The sequence below is a fragment of the Stenella coeruleoalba genome (assembly GCF_951394435.1).
Source record: "Stenella coeruleoalba genome assembly, chromosome: 9".
Lineage (NCBI taxonomy): Eukaryota > Metazoa > Chordata > Mammalia > Artiodactyla > Delphinidae > Stenella > Stenella coeruleoalba.
In genome coordinates, this window is record NC_137155.1 from 79,788,560 (window position 1) to 79,805,394 (window position 16,835).

At 38.1% G+C, this 16,835-nt stretch overlaps 1 long non-coding RNA gene across 1 annotated transcript in view; it reads left to right on the forward strand.

Annotated features, from left to right (window-relative positions):
• LOC307191405 overlaps positions 1 to 15,213 on the forward strand; it is a 242,019-nt gene extending 226,806 nt beyond the window's left edge. The window contains exon 3 of the long non-coding RNA XR_013829752.1: positions 14,601 to 15,213. This is a non-coding gene — a long non-coding RNA (uncharacterized lncRNA). The remainder of the gene's footprint in view (positions 1 to 14,600) is intronic.
• The last annotated feature ends 1,622 nt before the right edge of the window (positions 15,214 to 16,835 follow it).

The window sequence follows — 16,835 nt, forward strand, 5'->3', positions numbered from 1 at the left end:
GCATATTGACTTTTGTCTCAAAGAATGGTGCTTAAATCCCTAGTCCAACTGGAGGGCTTGTCTTCCAATGTCTCCTGAGGTTTATAAGCCATGCAACTAGCATGCATGAGATGCAGTTTTGCAGGTAGTATGGGAAGGGGATTAAGTCTGGGCCAGTGACCTGGGAAGGTGGCAGGGCTTTGTATGCCGTGTGGGGTTGGGGTGTGCTTACAGGATGGGTGTGCATGTTTGTCGCAGTGGCCTTGGGAAGACAATGACAACATGGTCACTAATGTACATTGTATATAAGTCATTAGGACACCTTGAATCTAGGAAAGACAGCAGACGCCCCCAGCCACTGGCTGCCATACTTTGGCCTTTAACAATGTCTCCATTTGTTTTTTATTATTATATTACATAAAGTGAAATCTGGAAACTTAAATGCTAGGTTTTACTTTATGTAAAATTTCTAAATTTTCCATTACAGCAATAAAATTAGATAAACCTAGCATGCCCATGTAAAATATATCTAAGCATTATTCAATGGAAACTCAGAATACACTCTTCTTTAAAAGCTTTATCAACTCTGCTTTTTTAGAAAGGAATTTAAGGTTCCTGAATTATTGGAATAGTTTGAGAGCAGCCTAAACATCACCTTGGGTATTTCAACACCATTGTCATAGCAAGAAATGAAAGGTAGAGTGCTTAGTGGGGAGGCATAGTGGTGCCATGTCAACTCAGAAAGTGCTTCTCCTGAAATACCACGCTTCAAGGTAGCATTTCCAAATGGGTTTGAGAAAAAAAAAAAAAAAAAAAAAACTTCCTGAGAATGTACTTTGGTAAATAAGCAATGGCTGTTTTCAATCCAAATCTTCTCTGAGAAATGTTCCTCTTTTTTCCCTCTTAAAGAGATTTTTTTATGCACCTTGTCTATTTGCATTTTTAGATACAAGAAGGAAAATAGAAGTAAATTGACATACCTAGTTTGAAAAGAAATTGCAAACACATAGTGACATCTCAAGTTAGATTTTGAAAAAGAAAAATGCAGGTTTAATTGTTTACTATGGTCTTCCAAATTAGATGCTTTTATTTTAATTTGGAGAGTTCCAGAATGAATTTAGTAGTCTCTTATCAAATTCAATTCCAGTGTGTAAAGATATGAAATACCTTTGTCCTAGTCAGTGATTAGCTTTCTTAATCTTTTTTTTTAAATTGATGGCTCATAAAATAAAGCTTTTTGTTGATAAAATAAAACTGTGCTACCAATCTCCATGTTAATAATTTCATACGGCAACTTTGTCTACCCATCTCTCAAGTCTACCATCCACTCTGATAATCACCGTAATTCTGTTTTTGATTATCTGTGGCCCAAGTTTTCCAAAACGAATTCTATAAATGGGCCACCAAATTTCTGTATCTGAATCTGAATTTGAGATGTCCCTTTTTCTTCTGCATGATCCGGTGAGAGAAATAATATAAAACTCAAATGATGTTTTCAACGAATAAGGAAATAAAGAATGCCTCCACTCTATAATGTACCTAAAATTTGATTTGAATGAGCAGTTGGTTAGATAATAGAAATCAGTAATGTCACAGATAAATTTTGGATTCCAGACACCACTATGTTTTGTTCAAGATAGAGGAAAGTATTGTTACTAGGAAAATAGCTGCTGGCCTCAGTAACAAAAGACACTTAGAGCTACATTCTAACTTTTCTTGGTAATGGAGAATAGAAAACAATCACCTCTGCTACCTCAATTCATACCTATTATTTGTTGAACTTTGTTCTGGAGCAAAGTAAAAACAACGAGAGGATTATCGGGCTGATGGTATGAGCAGGCCACAGTGTTCTGGTTTGTGTCGTGTGCTTGCCCAGTGTGGATTGGGTACGGGAGGCAAGGGGGCCAGCCATGTGGAGGAAAGAAGAGAGGCTCAAACTTTTATTAAGCCAAACTCTACGCTGGACACTTTACATATGTTAGCTTACTTATTCCTCTCTATAACCTAGCAAAGTAAGTTTAACTCATGAACTATATCATGTTTCACTCCCCACAGAAGATGGTAGATATCAGAACTGGAATGTCAACCCAAGACTGAATTCTGTCCATTAAATGCAACTGTCTCCCTGAGACAGCTCTGTCGTGAGCTACAGAAATGCACTAATGTCCTTTGATGGAAGAACTCTGAGTATCACTGCAGTGAACATGATAAGCAAATGAGTTAGACACATTAAATCACTTTATACTGAGATATTATAGCATGTGTATCCCCTGAGTTAGAAAAACTACAGGTCTTAAAGTCCGAAGACTAAGATTTGATCCCTGCTGTATCATTAATTGTGTGTACTTACACAAATCAACTTCTACTATCCCTTCTTTTACCTTCGACGTTCCCTTCTTGGCCGTGTTGTGAGGAACAAATGAGACATCATGCTAAATAGGATTTTTAAACCATAAAGCATTATGTACATCTTTATTATGAATAAAGAATTGTTATTGGAGCAGTAGTCTCATACTCAAATGCCTATAGCCGAGGTATTATAACGGTACCTTAAATATTATTATCTCAACAGTGGATGCTTTTAGCTTGAGTATTAATATGAAGGAATATTCTTCACTTACAAAGAGATACATGGTTTCCCTCAACTCTTTTGTAGAATCATGCTATGCTTTAGGTGTATTTTTACTTTACATTTCTTGATAGAGATGTGTTTGTCATGCAGGAAACATCTTTTTTCCCTCTTGTTTTTACTATGAGAAAAATGGCAGCATAGTATAAAAGATGAAAATCGGCAGCTGGGCGGCTTCCCTGGTGGCGCCGTGGTTGAGAGTCCACCTGCCGATGTAGGGGACACGGGTTCGTGCCCCGGTCCGGGAAGATCCCACATGCCGCGGAGCGGCTGGGCCCGTGAGCCATGGCCGCTGGGCCTGCACGTCCAGAGCCTGTGCTCTGCAACGGCAGAGGCCACAACAGTGAGAGGCCCGCGTACTGCAAAAAAAAAAAAAAAAAAAAAGGCCTCATGATAAAAATTGGCCGCTGATACCTGTCCTCAGAGTTAGGACACCACAGGAATGGCTTGACACATGGGCAACCTAAAAATCACATGCCCTGTGGCTGTGTGGGAAGAAAGAGCCAATTTAGTCAGATTTCCCAATTTATAAAAAGGAGTCTCTGATTGAGAATTTTTGCAATAAAGTCTAAAAACTAAAGATTACCAACTAGTCATTTATATGTGTATATTTATGTAAATGTATGCATATATTTATATATAATCATTGTGAAAGGACAGGCAGTGGCAGGGATGGGAATCTAGGCCCAAAACTCAGCAATAATCTCACAGAGAGGTGGTAAGTAACCCAGGCACTAAATTGAGAAGAGTAAAGAAAGGCTGAAGCACATGGATTTGAGATATTTTATTGCAGAAGTAGAACTAATACAACTAACTGATTAAATGCAGGGATGAAGGGGAAAAAGTCTTAAAAGTTGACTGTGAGGGTTTGGGCCTGAGCACCTGGATAGGTGGTACTTCATTTTACCAACATTGGGAACGTTGAAGTGAAGCAGATTTAGAATAGTGAGAAACAACTAGTATTTGCTTTGGCTGTGTTAAATTTAAATGCACGTCCATTATACAGTTGCAGAGTGTAAATTTATATGAGTATGTGTGTGTGTGTATCTGTGTGTGTTTCTAGTAAATGCCAGAAATGTACGGAACTGCCTTTCCCCTAACAGCTAGTCTGATGAGGATAGAAATGGTCATTTAATAACATAAAGGCTTGTGTCAGGTTACTCAGCCTTAATTTAAGTTGGTTACAGAGCTGTGTATGGGTTTCAGAGGCTTGGTTGTGTGTTTCATGATTGTGGGAACAGGCCCATTTTTTGGCACTTTTCGGCCAGGCCAGCGGGAGCTCATCATGGGAACATGTTCTTTCCTACTTGCTGAATGGAGGGCTGTGTTTGAGTGGCCCATTGAGCAGTGTCTCCAGGAGCAAAATCAGAAACTACTTGGGCCAATGAAAATCTCCCTGCTTTGAATAAACGAAGCCTAAAGAGGATATTTAGCCAGGGGAGTGGCGACTTCCATGTATTTTATACCAAAAAATAACTTAATACAAGAAATTGGAAGCTGAAAAAAGTTGGATCTGTTGACAGAAAAGGGGTCCGAGAGGCCACTGTAGTATTCTTTAAAACAGGAAGTGCAGAAAGCATTGGAAACTGCTACCAGTGATCTCATCTGCCTGCAGCACCAGAGTAGCTGCTTTACAAGAAGACTCTCTGAACCTGTGGGCAAGAGTTCTCCTTGGTTGTCCCCTGAAGCCTGTGTCCTGCCCACTTCTGCAGCAGAAGCAGTACTGGCTTCTGCTTCCCTTTTCCTTTCCAGATAGCAACAAGTGGCTGTTTTGGCAAAACCTAAGCTGGAACTCTGGCTGCAAAGGAGTTTGGGGAAGGATAGGCGTGGAGAAAAACAAAGAAGAGTTGGGGTGAACGTTATAAACAATATGCAGCATACTCACCTGTATGACCAACACCATGCTCTGGGAGAGTGAAACCCTCCCTTCCTTCACAGGCATTGCATTTTAGTGGGAGACTGTAGGCAATAAAATTATAAACAAATTAATGTGAAATATTAATAGCCAGGCAAAGGTGAGTGCTATAAACAAAATACAGCAGGATAAAGGATGAGAGAGGGTTGAGCTGGGGGTGTGGATGTGCTTCAGTAGTTAAGGTGTCAGAGAAGACTTTTCTGATTTGGCAGCTGGTATAGACTGAATTTGGGTGACCCCCCAAAATTTATTGAAAGTGAACACCCAATGTCATAGTATTTGGAGGTGGGACCTTTGGGGGTGATTAGATCACGAGGGTGGAATGCTTGTAAATATGATTAGTACCCTTAGAAAAGAGATCCCAGAGAGCTCCCTTGCTTACTGCTTCCATGTGTGGACACAGTGAAAAGACTACTCAATGAACCAGGAAGCAAGTTCTCACCAGTGGGGGCACATCCAATATATTATCACTCCACATACCATAGAGCAAGATGTTTCTTAATAAAGTTTAGCTATGATTTGAACTGAACAAGGCATTTAAATTTCTCTAAATGAGATGGATAGCACTTAACCTGTAGGAATACTATAAAAATAAGTGCAGTGGGTGCTTGAGAGACACTGTATATATACTTTCTGTAAACTACAGAAACGGTAAATTCTCCACAGCACGTGTTCCATATAAAGCGATAATATTGACAAATTATTGTAAGATTGCTAGAGTTCTGTTTAATTACTCAACTTCTGTATTACAATGCATATTTATTATACTTTTAAAACTGCAACCTGGGCTTTAATGCTTTTTAACCGAACTACAAAAGATGCAGACCACCATAGAAATCACATATCAATATAATACCATTTTAAGAAGCAAATATGTCTTACTGCTGCCTTGCTTGAGTAGGCATTCATATAAATGTATATTTTGTACAGTAAGTAATTTAAAAATTTTCTTCGACTTAAAACTGTCTGGACTTAGTATAGGGAATGAATTGGTGTGAAAGAATATAATTCTGTATTCAAGAGGCACATGTGTATAAGATCTTTGAACTATGACCATATCACCAGTAGCCCAGCACACATGTATTTTGAATCTGTTTTTTTTCGGTTTTGTTTTTGTTTTTTTGCGGTACGCGGGCCTCTCACTGTTGTGGCCTCTCCTGTTGCGGAGCACAGGCTCCGGACGTGCAGGCTCACGGGCCCAGCCGCGCCGCTGCATGTGGGATTTCCCAAACTGGGGCACGATCCCGTGCATCAGCAGGCGGCCTCTCAACCACTGCGCCACCAGGGGAGCCCTTGAGTCTGTTTTTTTTTTAGAGTTCAAATTACTTGCACTTTATTATTTATTTATTTATTAAAAATAATTTTTATTGGAGTATAGTCGATTTACAATGTTGTGTTAGTTTCAGGTATACAGTAAAGTGAATCTGTTATACATATATCTACTCTTTTTGAGATTCAGTTCCCATATAGGCCATTACAGAGTACTGAGCAGAGTTCCAGGTGTGCTATACAGTATGTCCTTATGTTTTGACCCAAACACCTCTTTCCCATGACTAATGGAACATATTGGCAAGTTCCCTAAGTTTGAATGTATAATCTGTGACCAAGGAAATAGGAATTAAAATGGCTTCAAATGAGATAGCCATTTACTATCTACTACCTTAGTTTGATTAGAACTATATTCTAATCGATTTACGTAATCAGGAGAAGGATAAAATAAAATTTAAGTATAGCTCTGCAAGAAAAAAATACTACTGAATTTCTGCATTCCATTTTATGAGAATTGTGTAATTTCCCATAATTTGCCTTATAAGAATCTGTATTGCTTAATACTCTAAATATCCAAGGTTCAGTAAATATTATATCTAAGTCTATTCAATGTGAAATTAATAACAAATAATTCAAAAGAAATGCAATATCATTGTTCTGATATAGAAAGTTTTTACTGTATTCCTACTTTTATATCGTGTTTTATGTCATTTTTAGTGTTATTTCAAATGTGAGTTTTTTTATGAAAGGAGTTCTCTAGAACCATTTTCAATACAGTTGAAGAATTCTTATATTTTTATCTAATGCAATTTATTAGGGAAGTAAAAGGCATTAAAATTTTTCAATTTGAAGAAAAAATAGGGCCCAGCTTTATTTCAGAAGAATACATCGTTTTGAAAATTTCCTTCTTTTACATCTTAATAAACTGAATTTTATACAGTTGGCCCTTTGTATCTGTGGGTTCCGCAGCAGCTATGGTTTCAACCACCCACAGATAAAAAATATTTGAAAAAAAATTCCAGAAAGTTCCAAAAAGCAAAACTTGAATTTGCCTCATGCTAGCAACTATAGCATTTCCATTGTGATCGGTATTATAAGTAATCTAGAGATGATTTAAAGTGTATGGGAGGGACTTCCCTGGTGGCGCATTGGTTAAGAATCCTCCTGCCAATGCAGCGGACGTGGGTTTAAGCCCTGGCCCGGGAAGATCCCGCATACCGCGGAGCAACTAAGCCCGCAAGCCACAACTACTGAAGCCCGACCGCCTAGAGCCCATGCTCCGCAACAAAGAGAAACCACTGCAATGAGAAGCCCATGCACCACAATGAAGAGTAGCCCCCTCTCACCGCAACTAGAGAAAGCCCGTGTGCAGCAACAAAGACCCAACGCAGCCAAAAATTAATTAATTAACTTAAAAAATACTTTAAAAAATAAAGTATATGGGAGGATGTGCATAGGTTATATGCAAATACTGTGCATTTTATATAAGGGAATTGAGCATCCGTGGATTTTATTATCTGCTGGGGGTCCTGGAATCTATCTCCCACAGATACCAAGGGACAACTGTACCTATCTCTTCCATAATTAACATATGTTAATCTGGTTCTAGTATTCTATAGATGTGAGGAACTCACTAGTAAAGCCAATAATTCTCACTCAGAACATAGATTGATAAAGGTCTTTGTTTAAATAAGCTTAGAAAATTTCTAATTATTTCAGTGTGGTTTTGACATTAACTTTTGTTCCCAAGAAAGATAAATACCAACTGAAATTGTGTGGAGGATTATCAACATTCTGTTGTCCAAGCTGGAATGATCACAGAGGATGTGTGAATAGGGCATTAGAATAAAAGGATACAGAAAGTCTCTCATTGGTCACTAAGACAGCCTCAGGAAGGAAGACTATGTCTCAGCTTGAGTTTATTGGAAGGAAATAAGTACTGTTCCAGTAGTGTATACTTTTTTAAAAATTAGTATCAATACTTAGTTTATCTTTAAAATGAAATTATCTCAACGAAATCCCCTGTGTAACCCACTGACAGACTAAATTTTCGACCATTTCACTTTCAGTAGGCCAAGCCCTGACATAAGAATGTGTAATGTCTCCCAAAGAAGCATTTTAACAAGTTGAACTGATATTTATATCTTCTGTTTTTATTAGGTGAGATTCTTCACTGTCCACTAACAAACTTATATTTCATTTAAGTAATGTATTCCGAGTGAATAGTATGTTCCAGAAAGATACGAAGGGGCAGGTCTTGCAAAGTTATATTAACTATATTAAAGAATATGTACACTGTCCTAAGTGCACTGAGAATCTGTTGATTTTTTTGAGGGAAGTAGGAAAATCAAAATATAGAATTCCCAACTAATATCTTAGTTGGAAAAAAGACAGTCTTCATTTCATATCTGAAGAAGTTTCTATCTCTTTCAGCTTCAGGTCAAATAGGGCTGAGGATTGAGACCAAAATAGAATTCTACAGAGATATAAAAATAAGTGAAAAATGTTTTGTGAACTGCTATGGAGTGATTTATAAAATGTATTTTTAATAGAATAAACCATAATAAAAGAATATATACAATATTCCATCATTTGCTTAAATCTAAATAAGAATACGTATATATTTTCTTATTTTTGTAAAAATAAACGAAGAAGTAATGCACCAGAAACTAGTCACATTGATCGTGTATGGTGGATCGAACTGACATGAAACGGATAGGACAGGAAATGTGGCTTCTCTGCCTATACCTTTTGTTTCACATATTCAAATAATAAACTTAATTCAATAAGGATTAAAAATAAGTTTTTAGATGTGATTATCCCAATGCAGTACAGCTGAGAAGAGAAAGAAGAATGGTAGCATGCAGAAAAATGTTTAATGGGCAGTCAGAAAGGAGTAGGAGGATGTCGGCAGAGTTCTGTGATAGAAATCAAGGGAGGAGGGATATTTGCCGTTCAGTGCTACACGGAGGGATAAATAATAAATGCTAGGATGATCCGCTGGATTTAACAATTAGGGGAAATGATTAGCCAAAAGCTCGGAAGGAATTGGGTGGGAAAAAGGGAAAGGGAAAACTGTAAATCAAAGAAGGAGCTCAAGATGTCTCTCGAAAGCACATATTTCTTCACCATTTTGCCCAAGGCTCTCTCCAGAATTAATATATTTGATGTACTGGTTTAATTCAGTTCTTCAATGTTAATACAAATAAAGAAGGCCAGTGTAAAACAGAACCAACAAAACAAAAAAGAAAGAAAGCAAACAAGAAATCCCCAGATGATTGTTTAAATTAATCTCTTAACAGGGTTTGTTTTAGTTTTTCTTTGTTTCTGTGTGTTCAGATCTGAGTCTTTTGCAGGAAAGCATGTATAGGGCTAGAACAATTCTCCAAAGGCCCCGGCATTGGAAATCCTTTCAGGATGTTTTAGTCATTTTCCCGTGCATGGTGTTGTGCTTTGCCTCTGAGCCCATTGTTTGAAAAGCCTATTGCTTTTTAGGTCACAGAGGAGCAAATCTTTCAAAATGGCCATGCTGGCTTAGCCTGTGGAGAGGGAAGCCAATATACAAGAAGTTCAATTACTGTGAATTTAAAACAGAAAAATGTTTTTCTGAAGTCACTGTTACGTTCAACTAGAATGTATCCACAGCTCAAAAATGGCATTTTTTCTGTTTTAAATTTACAATCATTGCTATCCTGCTGCTCTCCCAGGGGCTGAGCCAGTGCTACCAATTGCATTGCTCTGCTCCGCTGTGAGCAGAATAGTCATGGTGGCTTCACATGAGCTTGCCGTAAGTAGAGCCAGATACGTTAAAAGAAAAAGCTCTTCATATATGAACCCCAACATAAAGCGCTGATGAGGACATAAAGAAAATAGATAGAAAGATGGATACACACACACACACATAGATGGACAGACAGAAGGGAGAGGAAATTAATGCTCTTTGAAGCCTTCATAGGAGTGGAAACTATGGGGTTTTTTTTCCGCCTCATAGAATTAGGAGTATCTCTTAATAGAGGAGGCAAAAATCTAACCCTGAAAACAAAAAGTCACATTCCTTTTGGAGCTTAAGTATGGACCTTACACTCAGGACATTTTGAGAAGCAAAGAAATGTTTAGTTACTAATGGCATTGTCCATTAGTAACTAATTGTTACATTAGTAACATTGTCCATTGTCCATTGTCCAAACAAATTTTATAGCTCCAGGCCTAATCCTTAGCATTGCCAAAAATCCTACCAGAGCCTCAGCTATGTCCACAAAAGGAAAAGTAAGTACAAAAGACAAAACTTGGTTCAATCTTGCCTGAATGTCACTCATTCTATACTAGTTTTATATGGTTTGAATGCTCATGTAACTTTTCTACAAATTGAGCCACTTTTGAGAAAGAATGAACTGGAGGGAACAAATGCTAAAATATTGATTTTCTCTGTATTTTTCTCTCGAAACTGCCGAATTTCTTTCTCTTTGATTTATTTGTTCAGATCTACGAGAAATATTAATGAGTCTGCTTGCTGTAGAGTCACTATCCACAAAATTAAGAGATTATATCCCAATAGTTTCCTGGCTTCCCTCTCCTTCTTGAAGAGTGATATCAGGATGAGTCTAAGATATTATCTCTTTTCCTCTTTCAATTGTGTTCTGGCCTCTGCCATTGTATATAAGTCAGGACCACCATAGTAAATAATTATCAGACTCAAATTAGGATGATTTAATAATTAACAAGGGACTATCTACAACAGTTTGGACAACCTGTACCACAAGGGACAGTGCAGTACCCGGGACTAGTAATGATAGACAGTTACCACACTCAAACCTAAATGGAGGAGGAGACAGAGTGATAGATAGAATCGAGAAAGATAGAGTCGTGCTGCTAATACTCCAAAGCTCAAGTGGATGATGGCAGGGAGCAGTTACCTAAACCCAGCAGAATCATATAGAGTGGGCCAACTTGAGAAGAGCTATGACCTTCATTGAAAAGATACAGCCAGGGACTTCCCCACTGGTCCAGCAGTAAAGAATCCGCCTTGCAATGCAGGGGATGTGGGTTTGATCCCTGGTCAGGGAACTAAAATCCCACATGCCAGGGGGCACCTAAGCCCACACACCAAAACTACTGACCTCGCGCTCTGCAACTAGAGAGCCCGCGTGCCACAACTAGAGAAGGGAAAACCCGCACGCCACAACTAGAGAGAAGCCTGCATGCCACAATGAAAGATTCCACATGCCTCAACGATACTGCATGCCTCAACGAAGACCCAGTGCAGCCAAAAATTAATTAATTTTTTAAAATCCGCTAAAGGATGTTTAAAAAAAAAAAACGAAAGAAAGAAACGGTACAGCCAACCTAAGGAGAGGAAAAGAGAAAAGGTCAAGAATGGTATACATCCCAGTATCACTCAGTAATTATTCTTCCCTCTGATCTCCTCTCAGGGCTCACCACTGACTGAACGAAACTGAAACCAGACAACATGGGAACCATTTCATATAGTCCATACAAGTCAGTTCCCCAAGACAAAGAGCAGGAGGGGAAAAAAGTGGAGAGAGGTTCTGAGGGATAAATGGAAGATAATTGCAACAGTCTATGTCTTTCACCCTTCAGCAGCCACTCTGTCCTTTGTGTAGTGAAGCATTTGTGTCTCGGTCACAGAAGGTCCACAAATTACCATCAAGATATGACATCATCTCAGGGTTCTAGCAAATGTATTATACTCCAAAATTGAAATATGCAGCATTAGTCACACGTAAAATTTTATTCTATAAAAAAGCCCATCCTCTGGTTGAAGGCAGTATTATTGATATAGCAGATGCCATGGCTGTGTATTAAGCATTAACAGTACAGATAGAACCACTACAGAAGGGAAAGGCAAATCCATAGCTGGAATATACGTGTGTTCTGGTAACAGTAAACTGCCATGTCTTTGTGAGAGGAGGGGTCTAACATGGTGAACCTATCCCTGTGAAGCTAGTTGGTTTCCCCAGAGAACGGTGATATACTAGGGATCAGCCTTTGCCTCTGATCTTGGCAGGTTTGGGTACTCAAGCAATCTCTTCCTTCACATTAGGTGACCAAACAGTTTTACCACCAAAGTTGTGCCGCGTGAAAAGAGTTCCCTTCAGGGGGTAAGGATAAGGTCACTGCTAAGTGAGGCAGTAGTGTGAAAGCCATCAACCTCAGCCTGGGTCAGAACACCATGAAGGTTTTCCCATAAACTTGGCCATTGTTTTTTTTCTCTTAACTGACCATGGTTTGAAATAGAAGTAGTGAAGTAGTTAACGCTAGGAGAGTCTGTGCTCTGATTCCTCTTTGGGATTTTCCAGCATCTCCTACAGTATAATTATTTGCCTTAGGACTTCCTGTAGGACCCTCTGTGGGGTCATATGATCCGAGTGGTAGGGTATCGTGTACACTCTAAAATCTGAGTGGTCTCACAGAGACTGTGTCTCCTGCTCTTGATGGGTGGTGTGAAGTGAAGCAAGGTTGCTCTTACTTTCATAGGAATATCCGTGAATGTTCCATACCACTGGATCCTTACAAACTTCACCAATAACGTAGGTCTTAAATCTTTGAGGGTTTATTTACCACCTTCTCGGACGCATATCTAATAGTAAGGCTTCTAGTATTCTTACTACTTTTACTAGATCCAGTTAACAATATTTTCAGCCTAATGAACAGCAGGATATTATGAGGGATATCAAGATGACCAAAAGTGTTTTAAAAAACATTATAACAGAAAGAAAGTGCAAGGCAGTAAAGGTGTACTATTGTCCTCACTACATACATGCAAACTGCTTCTGATTTTCCGTACTTATGGGAACGTAGCCAGCAGCATTTGGCAGGCCTGCAGCTGTATACCAGGTGCCAGAGTTAAGATTATTTTCCCCAGTAAAATATTGTATCCAGTACGGCAGCTTCAATTGGCATTACCATCTCATTAAGTTTATGGAAACCTGCTATCAACTTCTAAAGCACATGAGACTTTGTACAGGCCAAGCAGGTGATATAAATGGGGATGTGATAGGATTCACCATCCCTGCATCTTTCAGATATTTGGTGGTAGTTCTATACTCTGTATTTGCCCTAGTGAAGCTATATCGTTTTGATTTACTATTTTTATAGGGGTTGGTGGCATTTCCAGGACTTTTTACTTTTCCCCTTCCTGCCATAATGAGTCTCACTTCACAAGCTAGGAAACAATACAAGGAATCTATCTGTTAACATCTATTTCCCCATTCAGTCTGGAATAACCACAGGTTGGGTACAGAATGATACTATCTCCTCTTGAAGCTAGACACTTTTTTCATTCCAGGTTATGGTCGGAACTGTGGTGAACCCAGCCAAAAGTGACCTCCAATGAGCCATGCCCTTATGTAATTCAGTCCCCTTGAATGGTGGTGGACTCTGTAACTTGCTTCTAACCAATTGAATATGGCAAAGGTGATAGGATACTACTTTCATGGTTATCTCATGCTTTATGGTAAAGGAGAATGGATTTTACATATGTAATTAATGTCCCTAATTTTTTATTAACTTCAGTTACCCAAAAGAGAGATTATCCTGAGCGGGCTTGTTCTAACTGGGTGAGCCCTTTACAACAGAGCACAAGCCTTTTTGAAAGTTAGAGACTCGAAGAAGGTTGTGTGCATGTGTCTGTCTGTCTGTCTGTCTCTCCATTTTGGCCCTGGATTCTATAGCCACCATAAAACGAATTCTGCCACCAACCTAAGGGAGCTTGGAAGTGAACCCTTGTCCAGTTGAACATCCTCATGTACATGCAACCGACCTGGCACCTTGATTTCAGCCCTATGAAATCTTGAGTAGAGAACTGAGAACCCAGCTAACCCAAAAATCTAATCTATAAAGGCTCTGAGATTATAAACAGATATTTTTTGAAGCCTCTGTTAGTGGTCATTTGTTTCACAGCATAGACAACATATATAAAAACTCATACTGTGGTCCTAAGCTCAGGATTTCTCAACTTCAGCACTCTGAGATTTTTGGCCAGATAATTCTTTCTTGTCAGGGATTTTCCACGAAGGATGTGTAGAAGCATCTCTGACATGTGCTCGTACATGCCAGTAGCACCCACCTTCCCAGTTATGACAACCAAAAATGTCTCTAGACACTGTCAGATTTCCCCTGGAGGGGACAGAAATCACCCAGGTTCAGAACTACTGCCATAGAGGCAACAAGGAGTAGCAGGGATTGGTCCATAACGGAATCAGCATGCTCTTGTTAGGTTGTGCAACAGTCATCAAAAGCACAACCATTAAAAGCATTTTTTTGGTATGTAAGGGGATGGGTTCCCTCTATAACAAGTAAGTGTCAGGGAAATCGAAACTTTCAAATATGTTCATGTCACTCATATCTTTCCACAAGTCTCTATGCCTCGAAAACCTACTCCCTCCCCAACGATGCCCTTACTTCAGGCTTAGAAGACTTTTGGTCTTCCTATCCTATCCGACTTTATAGAGAATTTGGGAAAATTAAAAACAATGTTGCCACAATTGACATCTTTCTTGAATCTTTTTAAAATGCAAATTTCATATCAAGTTTCACTAAGTTCTGAAAAGATCACACTGATCAATCGGAAGCAGCTGCTTTTCCTCCTTCCAAACTTAAACAAATATCACAAACACTTTACATTTTGACATGTAGCTTGCGGAGTGGATTATCTGGGAATGACCCAAGGAGAATACTCTATGTTACCTGAACAATGAGTCACCTGCAACCTGGGGCCCACTTTTCCATGGAAGTGTTTGTACCCAATCTCTGCTTTTCTAGTGTCTAGTGCCTTCCTTCTCCTTGCAGGAGGTGTTGTTCCTGAGCCCAATTTCCCATCGGTCCCAAAGTACTCCAGATAATGGGCAGATGTCTTTCCCAGGCAACAACTCTGAACAGCTGGAACTGCAAATCAGACTGCTTAGTGCCCACGGTAAGAGTTGTAGAATACTTCCTTTCACTGTTAAAAATGAAACATGTCACTGCATATCCAGCAATTTCCTTGATCCTGCGTGCTTCACATGAGATTAATGAAAGGATTGGGAATGAAAAAAAATAAGTACCTTCTCTTCTTATTGGACACCTGCCTTGTACATTTTCCCTGATAAAATCCATTCGTTAGTTCATGTCATGCGTTATGGAATTGGCCTGATGAATGACAGGTGGTGACCACAAAGGGATCTGCCTTACTTAGGTAAATGTCCAAAATAAATTCCAGTACTTTTGAACCAGATAGAAACAAATAAATCCCTCTTTATTCAGGTTGGAAAATATGACTTCAGTTTAACAGGTCCTCTAAGTATATATTTTCAGTGATCAAACTTTCAAGCAAACTCTTCTTATGATTTATTACTCAGTTGAAAGCTCTCCAGTGCTAATATATAAAGCATTTACAAAGAAAAAAAGCAGAGTATATTATACTGCTATATACTATATAGATTATATTATATAATACATTAATACATTATATATATTATATATTATATAATATATATTATATATATAATATATATTATAATATATATTATATTATATATTATATTATATATTATAATATATAATTATATAATATATAATTATATATTATAATATATAATATAATATAATATATATTATATAATATATATATAATACATTATATATATTATATATTATATTATATAATACATATAATACATTATATAATACATTGTACTATGAAGATATTTTATGTAGATACTTTAATAGACTAAGCTATGGAGACATCTTTAATTTTGCTGGCATATTATTTACAAGTCAGAAATATAATTGCCTTTCTACAGTTTCTAACCTTAGCAACTTAAAAATAAGTTGTTCTTTATTCAGTGATGGCAAACAAGCTCTCATAAATGAATTGCACAGGCATTACAGATTGGAAAAAGCAAGTATGGGTTTTGCAGTGTCAATTCTATTCTGTGTCTCTTTGTATAAATAGCCAGAGGCAGGCTTGAATATCTTACTTGCATTTGAAATTGACCCGTGATTTCAGATTGACTCATTCCCTGGTGCCACCACCGGCAACGCTGCTACCACTACATTTATGCATATATAAATTTAAGCTCTTTAACCTAGTGGTGGAAGCAAGGTTCTCACAAACTATAGCAATGTTTCACAAGTTAATGTGTGGTTATCTCCATTTCAAGCATGAGTTATAAATAGAGAAAAAAGGAAAAAGAGATAAATCAGAACCACCCTGCAAAACAATTCTGTAATTCCTATCTTAGCCCTTAAGCATAAGGTCTTGAAAATTCCAGTATGAAGTTCACTATCTGTTCTTTCTGTCTCTATCTATACCAAGTATTTTCCCCATTATCTACACAAGAGTCTTATTGCTTGTATACAGCTATTACTTCACATGGTCAGTGAGTGAAGGAATGAATGAACATCGATGACAATATGTTTATGAAAGTACTTTAGGTATCTGCTATTGTTTTTTGTCTTCTCCATCTCTTGTCTTTGGGTACTGGCCTTCCTGAACAAGTACTGAAGTACTTGACTCATACCAGTCAATCAGAGAACTTTATCCTCCTGGACCAAAATGTTGCTGTAGGAGTATGCATATGGCTCAAGTAGAGTGAATTGGGGATCTTTTGAGGAGATTGATATAAGAGATGGGAGATAGCCTGTCTCTTTCCTTTTGAGAGGGCAAACTATAAGGGTCATGTAAAGCCTGAGTGACTGAAGAATTAATTCCAGCCGTGAGCAAAGCTCTCACTGGGGAATGAAGCCAAATAACTGAAATCAGGGGTGAAAAGGTGAGTAAGAAACAAGTGACACCATTTGATAACAGTCAATATATTTTACTATTCTGTTTTTTGTGGTTTTAAAAGTCATTTTGAATTGTTTATGATGTTTGGAACTGAAAGATTTCTGATTAATATAATTGTCCTGTATAATTTAGTATAAATTTCATCCCTACAAATCAGAATTGCATTTTGGCCTAGTTCATTTTTTAAGAGATAAAGACTACAGTAGTTAGGCTCCTGGCAGGAAAAACATTTGGCATTCCCAATGGGTAAGTTGAAA